The 15,762-nt window shown below is 44.5% G+C and overlaps 1 pseudogene; it reads left to right on the forward strand.

Annotated features, from left to right (window-relative positions):
• The first annotated feature begins 5,930 nt into the window (after positions 1-5,930).
• On the forward strand, positions 5,931-6,321 carry LOC112605140 (annotated as a pseudogene).
• The last annotated feature ends 9,441 nt before the right edge of the window (positions 6,322-15,762 follow it).

The raw sequence follows: 15,762 nt of genomic DNA on the forward strand, positions 1-15,762 counted from the left end.
AAAAAAAAAAAAAACTGATGTGAGAAATGAAATTAAATGTTTGGCCAGGTGTGGTGGCTTATGCCTCTAATCCCAGCACTTTACGAGGGCAAGACAGGAGGATCACTTGAGCCCAGGAGTTCAAGACCAGCCTGGGCAACATAGCAAGATATTGTCTCTACAAAAAATAAAATAAAATGTCCCCCCAAATCTGTTATAAATGAGATAAGACCCATGAGAATCATTCAACTGTTTCTTTTCTTAGACCTGACTTTCTCAATAGAATGTGTATTACTTAAGAATGAGAGTTTTTACAAGACTAAAATACTATTCTGAAAAATAAGTGTGACTTTGCACTGATTAAATTTGGCCATAGTTAATTAATCCGTAATATTTGATATGGTTTGGCTGTGTCCCCACCCAAATCACATCCTGAATTGTATTTCCCATAATCCCCACGTGTGATGGGAGGGACCCAGTGGGAGATAATTGAATCATGGGGGTGGTTACCCCATGCTGCTGTTCTCATGACAGCAAGTGGGTTCTCATGAGATCTGATGATTTTATAAGGGGCTTTTCCCAATTTGCTCAGCACTGCCTCTTTCCTGCTGCCATGTGAAGAAGGATGTATTTGCTTCCCCTTCCACCATGATGGTAAGTTTCCTGAGGCCTCCCCAGCCACACGGAACTGTGAGTCAATTAAACTTCTTTCCTTTTTTAATTACCCAGTCTTGGGCAGTCCCTTATAGCAGCATGAGAATGGACTAATACAATATTCTTTCCTATTAAAGAAAACTTTATTTGAATAAAGTTGTAGAACACTTTTTTTTTTTTTTTTTTTTTTGAGTCTAAAACCAGGGCAAGTTTAAATTCTGGACCTCCAAACCAGATTTCAGAAAGACTTAATCGTGCCAGAATCACCTTATTATTAACAGGGTTTGTTTGTGCCTTCATTCTAGGGGCTCTCAAACACACCAAAGCCTGCTAAGGCTCCAGCTCTCTCTATGAAGCAAGACACCCCTGTGTTCAGTGGCATTTGGCAAGGACCCTGAGGTCACAGCCCGGTTTTGTGATGTGGTGATAACGACTTTAAGTGGTGAACGCCAAAGATTTTATATTCTGTGTGCAAATCATGATGGATCTAATGGCACAGCATGTAAAATTTCTCAAGTATTGCTTTGCCACCTCCACTGCTCATTAATTTAACTTGGTAGGAGTTTCTTGATGGAAGACAATCAAACATTTTTATGAATGAGTCGCAAATACTATTACACTGATCCTTTGGAAAATGTAATTCTTATTGTTTTATAAGAAAACAGTCATCACCTGCAATAGACTGATGTTTGTGCTCCCCTCAGCCCCAACCAAATTTATATGTTGAAATGTTGAAATTCTAACCACTGGTGTGTATCAGGAGGTGGGACATTTGGAAGGAAATAAGGTCATGAGGGTGGAGCCTTCATGAATGGGATTAGTGTCCTTACAAAAGGGGACCCCAGAGAGCTCTCTGGCCCTCCTTCTGCTTTGTGAGAATACAGCAAGAAGATGGCTGTGTCTGAACCAGGAAGTGGACCCTCAGACACTGACTTTGCTAGCACCTTGCTCTTAGACTCCCCATCCTCCAGAACTATGAGAAATAAATCTGTTGTTGAAGCCACTCAGTCTGTGGTATTTTTGTTACAGCAGTCTGAACAAACTAAGACATCATGTTGCTTAGTTTTCCAGAAATAAACATATTTTCCAAGGACAGAAAAGGACAAAAGCAGAAAGCAAAAGATACTTCCTGGTATTCTCCTGGTAGGAATATTCCTCCAGCTACAAGAACATTAGTGTAGTGGGCTGAACAATGGTCCCCTAAGATAGCAAGTCCTAATCCCTAATACCTTTGGAACCTGAAAATGTTACCTTATTTGGAAAAGGCTCTTTGAAGATGTGATTTTTTTTTCAGATTTATTTTTAGATAGGGAGATTATCCTGGATTATCCAGGTGGGTCCTAAATGCCATCACATGCATCTTTGTAAGAGATAGGCAGAGAGAGATTTGAGACAGACATAGAAGAGCTAATGTGAAAACAGAGGCAAATATTGGAGTGATGCTTCCACAAGCCAAGGAATGCCAGCAGCCATCAGAAGCCAGAAGAAGCAAAAAGAATGAATTCTCAGCTGGGTGTGGCGGCTCATGCCTGCAGTGTCAGCACTTTGGGAGGCCAAGGCAGGTAAATGGCTTGAGCCCAGGAGTTCAAGACCAGCCGTAGGCAATATGATGTAACCCTGTCAGGAGGTCAGGAATTCAAGACCAGCCTGGCCAACATGGTGAAACCTTGTCTCTACTAAAAATACAAAAATTAGGTGGGCTTGGTGGCAGGCACCTGTAATTCCAGCTACTCGGGAGGCTGAGGCAGGAGAATCACTTGAACCCTGGAGGCAGAGGTTGCGGTGAGCCAAGATCGCACCACTGCACTCCAGCCTAGGTGACAGAGTGAAACTCTGTCTCATAAAATAAAATAAAATAAAATAAAATAAAATAAAATAAACTGGACTTCAGGAAAATAGGTCTGTAGCAAACTGCTCAAATCCTAATACAATGTTGTAACCAGAGCACTAAAAAAACAATCATAATGCTGATTTAAAAAAAAAAAAAAAGAGCCCATTCTATCTGCACTTGCATGTGCACCCACCTTCGTCATCAGCCAGCCTTTGCAGCATCAAACCCTTGGGCTCACACTACCTGCTCTGAGATGTAGACACGTGAGGGAATTAGAGATCATCTTCATTGGGAAAAAAGGCTTCTGGAATTAAATGAATGACATGTACACATAACTTCTTCGTCTGCACTTTTACCAGATAGCTTAACATTGGGGAAAAACTCGTGGTCTTTAAAGTCACTATATTGCCACTACTTGCACAAAAGGAAAGTATTTCTTCAGGATTTGTTTTTTTTTCCTTTAAGATCTTCATACATTGCTTCAAAATATTAATGTGCAATGAAAAATAGCATAGAAACCATGTGACTTCCATGTTATGCTGTCCTCAGTGCCCGAATTACCAATTTACATGTGACCTATTATTACAGAAACACATCATAGAAGAAAGGACTGTGTTCAGGAGGTTAGGGAGGAGAAGATTTTGTGTAGCAATGATCTTGTTACTTGGTCTTATTGGAGCTGTACAAAAGGCACAAAAATGGAAATATTGAACGTATTAGTCAGCATTGTATCTGCATGCATGTAAACAGAAACTCAACTACCATGTCTTTACCAAATAGGGATTTGTTTTTCCACATGGTCAGGATTCAAAGGTGGGCAGGCCAGGCTGCTGCAGCTGCTCTAGGGACCCAGGTTCCTCCTAGCTCCCTGTACTATCCTTAGATTGTTGCTTTCATCTTCATGGTGGCAGGACAGCTACTTGACCATCAAGCATCGAGTCCATGAGTCAGGCAGGAGGAAGAAGGACAATGGGCATGTTCCTGGAAGCACCACGAAGCCACTGTTTATAGAGCTGAGAGTTGGCCAGATCATGTCATAAAGTAACCCCAACTACAAGAGAGGCTGGGCATTCAATATTTTAAGTGGGTAGACTGTGCCCAGAATAAAATTGGATTCTGTGAGTAAATACAATGGGAAAATGGCTATTGGCAAGCAGCTGGCAGTGTCTGCCACATTGGCATAAAATGTGTCTTAAAGATGCTCATTATAAATCTGATATTTATTTATTTATTTGAGATGAAGTCTCACTCTGTCACACCAGGCAGGAGTGCAGTGGTGCAATCTCAGCTCACTGCACACTCTATCTCCCAGGTTCAAGTGATTCTCCTGTCTCAGCCTCCCAAGTAGCTGGGATTACAAGTGTGCACCACCACACCCAGCTAATTTTTGTAGAGACAAGATTTCACCATGTTGGCCAGGCTGGTCTTGAACTCCTGACCTCAAATGATCTGCCTGCCTCAGCCTCCCAAAGTGCTGGGATTACAGGTGTGAGCCACCGCACTCAGCCATAAATCTGCTGTTTATTGAACTCAGAAATTTCTTAAGAGGCCTTAGGGTTGATGCTCACAGGAAACAATTTTCCTCTGCAGGGAAATCTTAAAGAATACCACTTTAAAAATTACTGGATTGGCCTGGCGCAGTGGTTCATGCCTGTAATCCCAGTACTTTGGGAGGCCGAGGTGGGCGGATCATGTGGTTAGGAGTTTGAGACCAGCCTGGCCAACATAATGAAACCCCGTCTCTACTGAAAATACAAAAAAATTAGCTGGGTGTGGTGGCGAGTGCTGTAATCCCAGCTACTTCGGAGGCTGAGGCAGTAGAATCCAGGAGGCACAGGTTGCAGTGAGCCGAGATCGTGCCACTGTAGTCCAGCCTGAGCGACAGTGCAAGGCTCTGTCTCAAAAATAAGAAAGAAATTACTGGATTAGGTTCTGCAGAAATGCTTTTGAATAATGTTTTTTGTTTTTTGGGTTTTCTTTGAGATGGAGTTTCACTCTTGTCACCCAGGCTGGAGTGCAATGGCACGATCTCGGCTCACTGTAACTTCCTGTGTTCAAGTGATTCTCTTGCCTCAGCCTCCTGAGTAGCTGGGATTATAGACGCACGCCACCACGCCCGGCTAATTTTTGTATTTTTAGTAGAGATGGGGTTTCATCATCTTGGCCAGGCTGGTCTCAAACTCCTGACCTCAGGTGATCTGCCCACCTTAGCCTCTCAAAGTGCTGGGATTACAGATGTGAGCCACTGTGCCTAGCTTGAATAATGTTAATAAGGGGTTTTGAATAATGCTGCTAAAAGGACTCTAGGAATGTATACAACTTTAGATTTAAAAACAAAACAAACACAAACTTCTATAATTTGCAGTCTCCCACATCTCTTCATTTGTAAAATGTATTACACTGAATCAAAACACATGAGACACATAAATCAGATTTAATTTTCAATTAGAATAAAACTCCTGATCTATTATCTGGGTAAAACTTATTAATCCCTAAAAGTTCTCTTTAAAATGAGCTGTTTGTTATAACACATTCCCTAAAAACAAAAGTACCACATTTAACTTCAGGAGAGCTAAGTGCGAGTGCCAGTTCTTCCATTTATTAGTTGGTGACTGCAGGGGACATAAGACCTATGCAGGATCTGCTCCCACTTTGTTCCTTCTCTGGAGTACCCCAATCTTGCTCAAGTATCTCCCCATCCCATACCTACGAGAAACTGACCCCACCCCCAGCGCCATAGGTAATCCGCCCTTCCTCCAGTGATTTGGGCAGAAATGGGCATTAGTAAGTATAAGTTGGGATTCTAATTAATAATACTAATGTTGAAAAAATTACTCACTGTTCCACATCCCCACATTCTAATCTATAAAACAGGGATGATGCTGTTGGCTCTATTTAACATAATCACCGTAAAGTGCTTTTTTATTTTGCAATATGGAATACATTCAGAAGATGGTATTGTGTGAAAAAGAAACAGAAGTAAGTGGACTAGCTTGGGACATTTCCTATAAACTGTTATTGTTGTATTTGGAAATTATGGAAGCTATTTTCTTTTAAAAACTATTTCAAATGTGTGCATTCAAATGAGTGTCAGGTACTTTGAATTAGTCACATTGTGAATTTCTGCATATATTCAATCAATCATCCTCCTATGCACCAGGCACCATAGTAGTTGCTAGGGTACAGTAATTCGCAAGATGGTCATAAGATGTAGCAGGGACTTCTCTTAGGAGCCTGCCGTGCACTTTCTCCAAAGCATGGAAAAAAAGGAAAAGTTTTAGTTATCACAGGGGAAATTCCAGTCACCTAGTGAGCCCTGAGAAGTAAATGAGCAACTTGATAAGCAAGAAGGTAATGGTAGCTTAAAACAATAGCCAAGAAAGTTTGAATTCCGGGATGTTTTGCTCCCTACAGAAACTAAAGAGAACTCTTCTCCTCCCTGGCTGGCTGAGGGTAGGCTGCCATCATGAACCACACGGTAACTATCCTAACTAGAAAGTTCATGACTACTTCAGAAGAAAAAGATGCTCATTGATGTCCTTCACCCCTGGAAGGCAACAGTGCCTGAGACAGAAATTCAGGGAAAACTAGCCAAAATGTACAAGACCACACTGGATGTCATCTTTGTATTTGGATTCAGAACTCATGTTGGTTGTGGCTTTGGCACAATTTATGATTCCTTGGATTATGTAAAGTAAAATGAACTCAAACATACCAAACACAGACTTGCAAGACAAGGCCTGTATGAGAAGAAAAAGACCTCAAGAAACCAACTAAAGGAATGCAAGAACAGGATGGAGAAAGTCAGGGGGACTGCAAAGGCCAATGTTGGTGCTGGCAAAAAGCCGAAGGAGTAAAGGTACTGCAAGGATGTTATCTGCAGCCCGTGAGGATTTTTCACAATAGCATTAATAAGGCTGGGTGCGGTGGCTCACGCCTGTAATCCCAGCACTTTGGGAGGCCAAGGCGGGTGGATCACAAAGTCAGGAATTCAAGACCAGCCTGTAATCCCAGCTACTCGGGAGGCTGAGGCAGGAGAATGGTGTGAACCCGGGAGGTGGAGGTTGCAGTGAGCTGAGGTTGCACCATTGTACTCCAGCCTGGGCACAGAGAAAGACTCTGTCTCGGAAAAAAAAAAAAAAAAAAAAAAAGAGGCTTGGCACGGTGGCTCATGCCTGTAATCTCAATGTTACAGGAAAGGGGTCCTGATCCAGACCCCAAGAGAGTGTTCTTGGATCTTGCGCAAGGAAGAATTCAGGGCAAGTCTACAGTGCAAAGCAAAAGCAAATTTATTAGGAAAGTAAAGGAATAAAAGAATGGCTACTGCATAGACAGAGCAGCTCCCACGGCTGCCCATTTTTATGGTTATTTCTTGATAATATTCTAAACAAGCGGTGGATTATTCATGCCTCCCCTTTTAGACCATATAGGGTAACTTCCTGATGTTGCCATGGCATCTGTAAACTGTCATGGGGCTGATGGGAGTGTAGCAGTGAGGACGGCCAGAGGTTACTCTCACGACCATCTTGGTTTGGGTGGGTTTTATCTGGCTTCTTTACTGCAACCTGTTTTATCAGCAAGGTCTTTATGACCTGTATCTTGTGCTGACCTTGTATCTCATCCTGTGACTTAGAGAACACCTTAACCATCTGGGAATACCGCCCAGTAGGTCTCAGCCTCCTTGTACCCAGCTCCTTTTCAAGATGGAGTTGCTCTGGTTTCACACACCTCTGACACCAGCACATTGGGAGGTCGAGGCGGGCGGATCACCTGAAGTCAGGAGTTTGAGACCAGCCTGGTCAACATGGTGAAACCCCGTCTCTACTAAAAATACAAAAATTAGCCAAAGCGTGCCGGTGCGCACCTGTAATCCCAACTACGTGGGAGGCTGAGGCAAGAGAATCGCTTGAACCTGGGAGGTGGAGATTGCTGTGAACCAACATTCCAACACTGCACTCCAGCCTGGGTGACAGAGACTCTGTCTCAAAGAAAAAAGAAAGAAAAGAAAGAAAAGAAAAGAAAGAAAGAAAGAGAAACTAAAGATAACCTCCTAACATAGGTCACTGAGTTGTTTTTCAGAAACATGGATGCCCAGCAAATGAATCCACTGGCACCCAGACCTCAGGTAAGGGGGAACTGAGGACTCAACTCTAACCGCTATTTTTTTTTTTCTGAAGTTCTTTCTGAGGGGCCTGGAGGAAGTCACGCCCATGAGCCAAAGCTAACACTCTTTTCTTCTGACCCCAAATTTTTAGACAAACCTTTGCCATCTTAACCAAATGCAAATCGGAAAATCTTTGAATCTATGACCTGTAACCCGGCCCATGCCCCACCATCCACTTTGAGATGTCCCGTCTTTTTAGGTCAAACCAGCATATAGCCTCCATGTATTGATTTATGACTTTGCCTGTAACCTCTGCCTCTGCCTTTAAAAACCCTTGCCAAAGTGGACAAATCAACTGAGGTCAGGAGTTCGAGACCAGCCTGGCCAACATGGCGAAACCCCGTCTCTACTAAAAATACAAAAATTAGCCAGGCATGGTGGCGGGAGCCTGTAATCCCAGCCGCTAGGGAGGCTGAGGCAGGAGAATTGCTTGAACCTGGGAGATTGCAGTGAGCCAAGATTGCGCCACTGCACTCCAGCCTGGGCAACAGACCAAGACTCCATCTCAAAAACTAAATAAATATAAAAACCCTTACTTGCAAGCCATTGGGAGATCAGGTCTTAAGTATGAGCTGCCTGATTCTTCTTGCTTGGTGCACTGCAAAGATAAATACCCTTCTTCCTCCTAACGCAAACTGCAGAGTGAATGTTTGGCTTTACTGAGCCAGGTGAGCAGACCCCAGTTCAGTCCTGTACCAGGCACAGGTCCCTGCCCTCATGGAGCTGCAACTGCCAGTGATCTGTTGCAGTGCCCAAAACAGACTCACCTAGAGGCAGATTCTGAGCAATGCAAAAACACCAATCTCATTCTTTTATTGCTAGGCTTTTTTTTTTTTTTTTTTCCCTAAGTCAATACTATTAGTTTGATTACATATCTTATTCGCTAGGCTTTTTATCAAATTACTTATGGTACCTTTTAAAATTAACCTGTTCTGCCGCGCGCGGTGACTCACGCCTGTACTCCCAGCACTTTGGGAGGCCGAAGCGGGGGGATTACAAGGCCAGGAGATCGAGACCATCCCGGCTAACACGGTGAAACCCCGTCCCTACTAAAAACACAAAAAATTAGCCGGGCATGGTGGCGGGCGCCTGTAGTCCTAGCTACTCAGGAGGCTGAGGCAGGAGAATGCTGTGAACCCGGGAGGCGGAGCTTGCAGTGAGCTGAGATCGCGCCACTGCACTCCAGCCTGGGCGACTGAGCGAGACTCTGTCTCAAAAAAAACAAAAATAAAAATAAAAAATAAAAATTAACCTGTTCTCAGTCAGGTATGGTGGCTAACACCTGTAAATCCAGCACTTTGGGAAGCCGAGGCAGGAGGATCACTTGAGCTCAGGAATTCAAGACCAGTCTGGGCAACATGGCAAAACCCCATCACTACTAAAACTACAAAAATTAGCTGGGTGTGGTGGCACATGCCTGTAATTCCAGCTACACGGGAGGCTGAGGAAGGAGAATCGCTTGAATCCAGGGGGTGGAGGTTGCAGTGAACTGAGATTGCACTACTGCACTCCAGCCTGAGCGACAGAACAAGATCCGTGGTCCGTCTCAAAAAAAAAGAAAGAAATTGCAATCTGGAAGGATGGTTAGAACCATTCTTTTGAGGGCGCCATCACTACTTAAAAACATGCATGTTAAAGTTCTGTTTAAAAACTCACATTATTTTTTAGTCCCAGGTTAAGAGTGTAGCATTACTTTACAATGAACCACCTTCAGATGTGGCAGTGATTGCAGTTGCCCCCTATTATTCTGTCATTCTGTCATTGTCATTGTGAGATATTCATTTTAAACACCTAGAGAAGGGAAAATTAATCATGCTTTAAAATCAGATAAAGCATTAATGGTCTTAAAAATTTAATACTAATTCTCAGTTTTTAGTTTTCACACAGATGAAACTTTCTGATTTAGAAATAAACCTAGGGGAAGATTTAATGAGTAATTGATATTAAAAAGTTGAAATCACATGTATGCTCTAATTTTTTTACATGAAAGCAATTTTGCTTTCCATGTTTTTTTTTTTTTTTTTTTGAGACAGAGTCTAGCTCTGTTGCCCCGGCTGGAGTGCAGTGGTGTGATCTCAGCTCACTGTAAGCTCCGCCTCCTGGGTTCACGCCATTCTCCTGCCTCAGCATCCTGAGTAGCTGGGACTATAGGTGCCCGCCACCACACCCAGCTACTTTTTGTATTTTTAGTAGAGACGGAGTTCCACCGTGTTAGCCAGGATGGTCCCGATCTCCTGACCTCGTGATCCTCCCGCCTCAGCTTCCCAAAGTGCTGGGATTACAGGCATGAGCCACCGCACCCGGCTCCACATCCTTTTATTTGAAAGAATTGAGTCTCACATTTGTCAGATAAATTGCTACCTAAATTATCTAAGATGATTTTCACATTCTTGCATGGAAATCAAATTTTGCAAGGTTATAGAATTAACTTAGAAGTGACAACGGTGTGTTCTTTCTTCCAGGAGGGCTTGCTAATTGAAATTGAAGTATCGAATGTCCTGAAAGCACTCAAACTCATCAGGTAACAAAAGCCCAGAGGACAGAAATGAAGCAAAGCAAGTTGGTTCTTGAAATGAAACTCTGGAAATCCCAACTTGAGAAAATAAAGAGGCAGAAGAAAAAAAAAAAAAACTAGAAAAAGAAAAAAAAAATCACAAAATAAAAGGCACTTAGGAAGGGGTTTTTTTGTTTAAGTATTTATTTAATTTTTTCCATTATAAGCATTACACAGATTATACTATGGTTTTGAAATTGTAAAACTATGTCTGTTTGTTGTGTGTCTCTTCTCTCACTACTTGAAAATGTAAAAAAGAACAAGAACTCCCCTTGCCTATATCTTACATGTGCTGGATTACAAGCTCAGATGCCCACTGGGCCAATCTCAAAAGAGGTTCTGCAAAGTGGGGGACCATGTCCAGAATGTCAGGCATTCCAGAATGTAGTAATGCTATAATTTCCTGAATACCGTATTCTATGCCTAAAAGAAAAAGAGCCAACCGTAAAAATCTGGATTCAGCTCAAAATTAAATAATTTTTCCTGCCAGGTGCAGTGGGGGACCATATCCCCCACTTTGCATAGCCTATTCTGGGACCCTGAAAGGGTTAGCTGCCTCTGGACTCCAGACTTTTTTTTTTTTTTTTTTTGAGACAGAGTCTTGCCCTGTCACCCAGGCTGGAGTGCAGTGGCGTGATCATGGCTCACTGCAACCTCCACCTCCGGGGCCACTGCAACCTCCACCTCCGGGACTCAAGCAATCCTCCCTCCTGAGCCTCCTGAGTAGCTGGGACTACAGGCACATGCCACCGCGCCTGGCTAATTTTTGTATTTTTGGTAGAGGCATGGTCTCACTATGTTGTCCAGGCTAGTCTCAAACTCCAGGCCTCAAATGAACCTCCTGCCTTGGCCTCCCAAAGTTTTGGGATTCCAGATGTGAGCCACTGTGTCCATCCAGACTCCATTTTTTGCCACACAAAGTGTGGGTCCAGTGCTGCTAGACATTTGGGTATTCCAGAGAACACTGTCCTGGGGTCCCCTAAAGGCTAACCCTGAGACCAGGTCCTCTAAAAGCTAACCCTGAGACCAGGTCCTCTAAAAGCTAACCCTGAGACCAGGTCCTCTAAAAGCTAACCCTGAGACCAGGATTGGGTGCAAGGATTTATTTGGGAGGTGATGGCAGGGAGCTCAGTGAAGGGGTGAGGCAGTGACATGGCCATCTGCTATCTGCCAATCTCTGAGGGGGCAGAGAGAGGAAATTGTCTTATCTTTTCAAAAAAAGTATTTTGAGGGCCGGGCGCGGTGGCTCAAGCCTGTAATCCCAGCACTTTGGGAGGCCGAGACGGGCGGATCACGAGGTCAGGAGATCGAGACCATCCTGGCTAACACGGTGAAACCCCGTCTCTACTAAAAAATACAAAAAAAAAACTAGCCGGGCGAGGTGGCGGGCGCCTGTAGTCCCAGCTACTCGGGAGGCTGAGGCAGGAGAATGGCGGGAACCCGGGAGGCGGAGCTTGCAGTGAGCTGAGATCCGGCCACTGCACTCCAGCCCGGGTGACAGAGCGAGACTCGGCCTCAAAAAAAAAAAAAAAAAAAAAAAGTATTTTGAGGTTTCAGTTATTAACAGGAAATGTAATTAAAGCTTCATAGTAACTGCTTACAGACAGTGGGAAAGATTTTTTTTTTTTTGTAGATGGTGTCTTGCTCTGTTGCCCAGGCTGGAGTGCAGTGGCACGATCTCAGCTCACTGCAACCTCCGCCTCTCAGGTTCAGGCAATTCCCCTGCTTCTGCCTCCCAAGTAGCTGGGACTACAGGCGCCCGCCACCACGCCCAGCTAATTTTTTGTATTTTTACTAAAGACTGGGTTTCACCATGTTGGCCAGGATAGTCTCGATCTCCTGGCCTTGTGAGCCACCCTCCTCGGCCTCCCAAAGTGCTGGGATTACAGGCGTGAGCCACTGTGCCCAGCCGGAAAAATTCTTTAATTTTGAGCTGAATCCAGATTTTTACGGTTGGCTCTTTTTCTTTTGGGCATAGAATACGATATTCAGGAAATTATAGCATTACTACATTCTGGAATGCCTGATAAGAATAAGTTCAGGAAGGCTTGGAGGAGAAAAGGTAAATCGCTACTCTTTGGGGAAGGGGAGGAATCAAAGCATTCTGGGTAACATAAAATGAGGCACAAATAGTGAGGCAAGATTTGGGTGGGAGTGAGGAGTGGAGAAGACCCGAAAGGCCCAATCACTAGTTAATTGTAAACAAACACTGTAATGTTGACTTTTTTTTTTTTTTTGAGACAGAATCTTGCTCTGTCACCAGGCTGGAGTGCAGTGGTGTGATCTCGGCTCAATGCAACCTCCTGCTCCCAGGTTCAAGCAATTCTCCTGCCTCAGCCTCCAGAGTAGCTGGAATTATAGGCATCTGCCACCGCACACAACTAATTTTTGTATTTTTAGTAGAGACGAGGTTTCGCCATGTTGGTCAGTCTGGTCTCAAACTCCTGACCTCAGGTGATCCACCCGCCTCAGCTTCCCAAAGTGCTAGGATTACAGGCATGAGCCACCGCGCCCCATCTAGTGCTATTCTTGAAACACTCTCTCCTTGGCCCCCAGGATACTACTGCTGGTGTCCTTACCTGCTGCTCCTTCTCAGCGTCCTTTGGTGCCCCCTCTTGTTCCCTGACCCGTCAACACTGCAGTGGTCTGGGGTTCAGCATTCTGACGTCTTTTTTCTACATACATTCCTTATATGCTCTTGTCCAAACTAGGACTATCTTTGTTTACATATATTTCGTTGACTCCCAGATTGAGTATCTCCAGTCCAGACCTCCCTTCTGAATTCCAGATTCATAAATCCAACTGCCAGTTCAAAGTCTCCACTTGGGTTCCTCCAGGAAGCATCTCCCTTAGCATGTCTGCGGCAGAGCTTTGATTCCTACCCACCCCAGCTTAGTGTGGATTCCCCCAAAGGCGGACTCTGAGATAAAGAGATCCGTAGGCAATTTGGGGGTTGGGGGAGATGGGTAGGTTGTTTGCAAAGATGGCCTTAGCATTCTTTCCTTCTTGTATGATATTTTCTTTGCAATGTGACTTTGACTTCCCTGCCTTCAAGAAGTGGAATTTGTCTCTTTACCCTTTGAATCTGGCTTAGCACCTGAGCCTTGCTTTGATGGAAAGAATGCAGTAGGAGCAGCACTGTGGACCTCATGAAGCTTCACAGCTTCCACTTTTGTCACTTTGGAACACTGCCCAAGACTGCCATGTGAAGAATCCCAGTCTAGCCTGATGGAGAGGAGAGGGCATTTGGACTACATGAGCCAACCCATCTGAGGCCTTTGAAATCAGCCAGCTGACAGCTAGCATCCACTATCTACCATTTTAGGGCATCTTAAACCTTCCAGCCCCAGTCAAGCCACCATATTATTGTAGCCACTGTGTGAGCCCAGGCAAGACCAGCAGAAAATTTGTCACCCAGTTGAGTCCAGCCCAAATTGTTGACCCACAGAATCATGAGCAAAAATAATGGCTGTTGTAAGCCACTGCATTTTGGGGGTGGTTTATTATGCAGCAGAAACTAAATTATAGAGGAAGTTATCCCAGGAAGCACAAGTGAGGAAATAAAAGAAGTAAGACAGAGAAGGGAGGAGAGTTAATAAGGGGTGCTCTAAGGAGCAGGTTATTACTGTAGGCAATTGAAGCTAAATCCTGCTGGATACCCTGTAAGGAGTCCTGTAGAAGGTATCTCAGAACAGTCTCGCCACGGAAAGAGAAGCCAGGTTACCCACCAATTAATTCCTTACCCTATGCCTCACTGGCCAGTGGTTCCCCGGGGGATTTAGGTCCCCAGTACTTCCTTTTTTTTTTTTTTTTTTTGAGATGGAGTCTCACTCTTGTTGCCCAGGCTGGAGTGCAATGGTGCGATCTCGGCTCATGGCAACCTCCGCCTTCCAGGTTCAAGTGATTCTCCTGCCTCAGCCTCCTGAGTAGCTGGGATTACAGGCATGCATCATCATGCCCGGCTAATTTTTGTATTTTTAGTAGAGAGGGGGTTTCTCCATGTTGGTCAGGCTTGTCTCAAACTCCTGACCTCAGATGATCCACCCACCTCGGCCTCCCAAAGTGCTGGGATTACAGGCGTGAGCCACTGCGCCTGGCCTGGTCCCCAGCACTTGTGATCTGCTGTGCAGCCAAGCTGAATAAGGTCGCTGGCAATGGAGAGATCTTGCAGGCAGGGAAGTAGAGGAACAAAGGTGAACTTGAGGTAGAAGCCATCAGCATATACGGGAACTGTCCACCCTGGCTGCAAGCAAACTCAGAGGTAGGCCAGGAGGATGCAGGACAGGACATCACAGCATCTACTAACTCCCCAAACCCATTTCTTCCCAAATCTTCCCCAATTCATTAAGTGGCAACACCATCCTCCAATTGCTTCCCACAGAAACTTCATCCTTGGATGCATTAATTTCTTCCGCACTTCACATTCAAATCCTTTTAGTGTTACCTTTGAAATATATCCAGAATCCAAATATTTCTACCTCCTCCACTACAACTCTGGTGCAAGCCACCAGCAACTCTCACTTGGATTATTGGCTTGTTGCAACCACCTATTTATTATTTTTTTATGAGATCGAGTCTTGGTCTGTCCACCCAGACTGGAGTGCAGTGATGAGATCATGGCTGACCGTAGCCTTGACTTTCTAGGCTCAAGCAATCCTCCCACCTCAGCTTCCCAAGCAGCTGGGACTACAGGTATGCATCACCACACCTGGCTATTTATTTATTTATTTATTTATTTATTTTCTTTTAGATGGAGTCTCACTTTGTCGCCCAGGCTGGTGCCGCAGTGGCACGATCTCAGCTCACTGCAACCTCTGTCTCCCAGGTTCAAGCGATTGTCCTGACTCAGCCTCCAGGGTAGATGAGATTACAGGTGAGCTCCACCACACCCGGCTAATTTTCATATTTTTAGTAGAGACTGGTTTCACCATGTTGGCCAGGTTGCTCTCGAACCCCTGACCTCAAGTGATCTGCCCATCTCGGCCTCCCAAAATGCTGGGATTACAGGTGTGAACTACCACGCCTGGCCTAAATTTATTTTTTGTAGAAATGTGGTCTCATTACGTTGCCCAGCCTGGTTTTGAACTCGTGGGCTCAAGCACTCCTCCTGCCTCAGCCTCCCAAAGTGCTGGGATTACAGGCGTGAACCACTGTGCCTGGCCCAGAGTGACCATTTAAAACCCAAGTCCCTCCTCAGTTTTCACCTCTCCCAAAGTTCCCTATCTCACTCAGAATAAAATGCAAAATCTTTACTGTGTCCCAGAAGGCCCCATTGAATCTGCTATTTTTCTGACTTCACATTTTGCAACTCTCTCCACATCTCACTGCTGTGGCCTCATGGGTTTCCCCGTAATTCAAAACCCCAGGCCCAGGGTACTTGCTGTTCCTCTATCTAAGATGTCTCCCCCAGTTATCCACAGACATACAGCCCTAACTTCCTTCTGGCCTTTACTCAAATGTCGCTTATTGGAGAGGCCTTCCTGATTCTAACTAGGCAAACTCTCCCCAAGTTACTCTTTACCCCTTCACCTTGCTTTATTTTTTTTTATTAATCAACTGACATTATTTTTATACTGCTTA

Source organism: Theropithecus gelada, chromosome 13 (genome assembly GCF_003255815.1).
Source record: "Theropithecus gelada isolate Dixy chromosome 13, Tgel_1.0, whole genome shotgun sequence".
Lineage (NCBI taxonomy): Eukaryota > Metazoa > Chordata > Mammalia > Primates > Cercopithecidae > Theropithecus > Theropithecus gelada.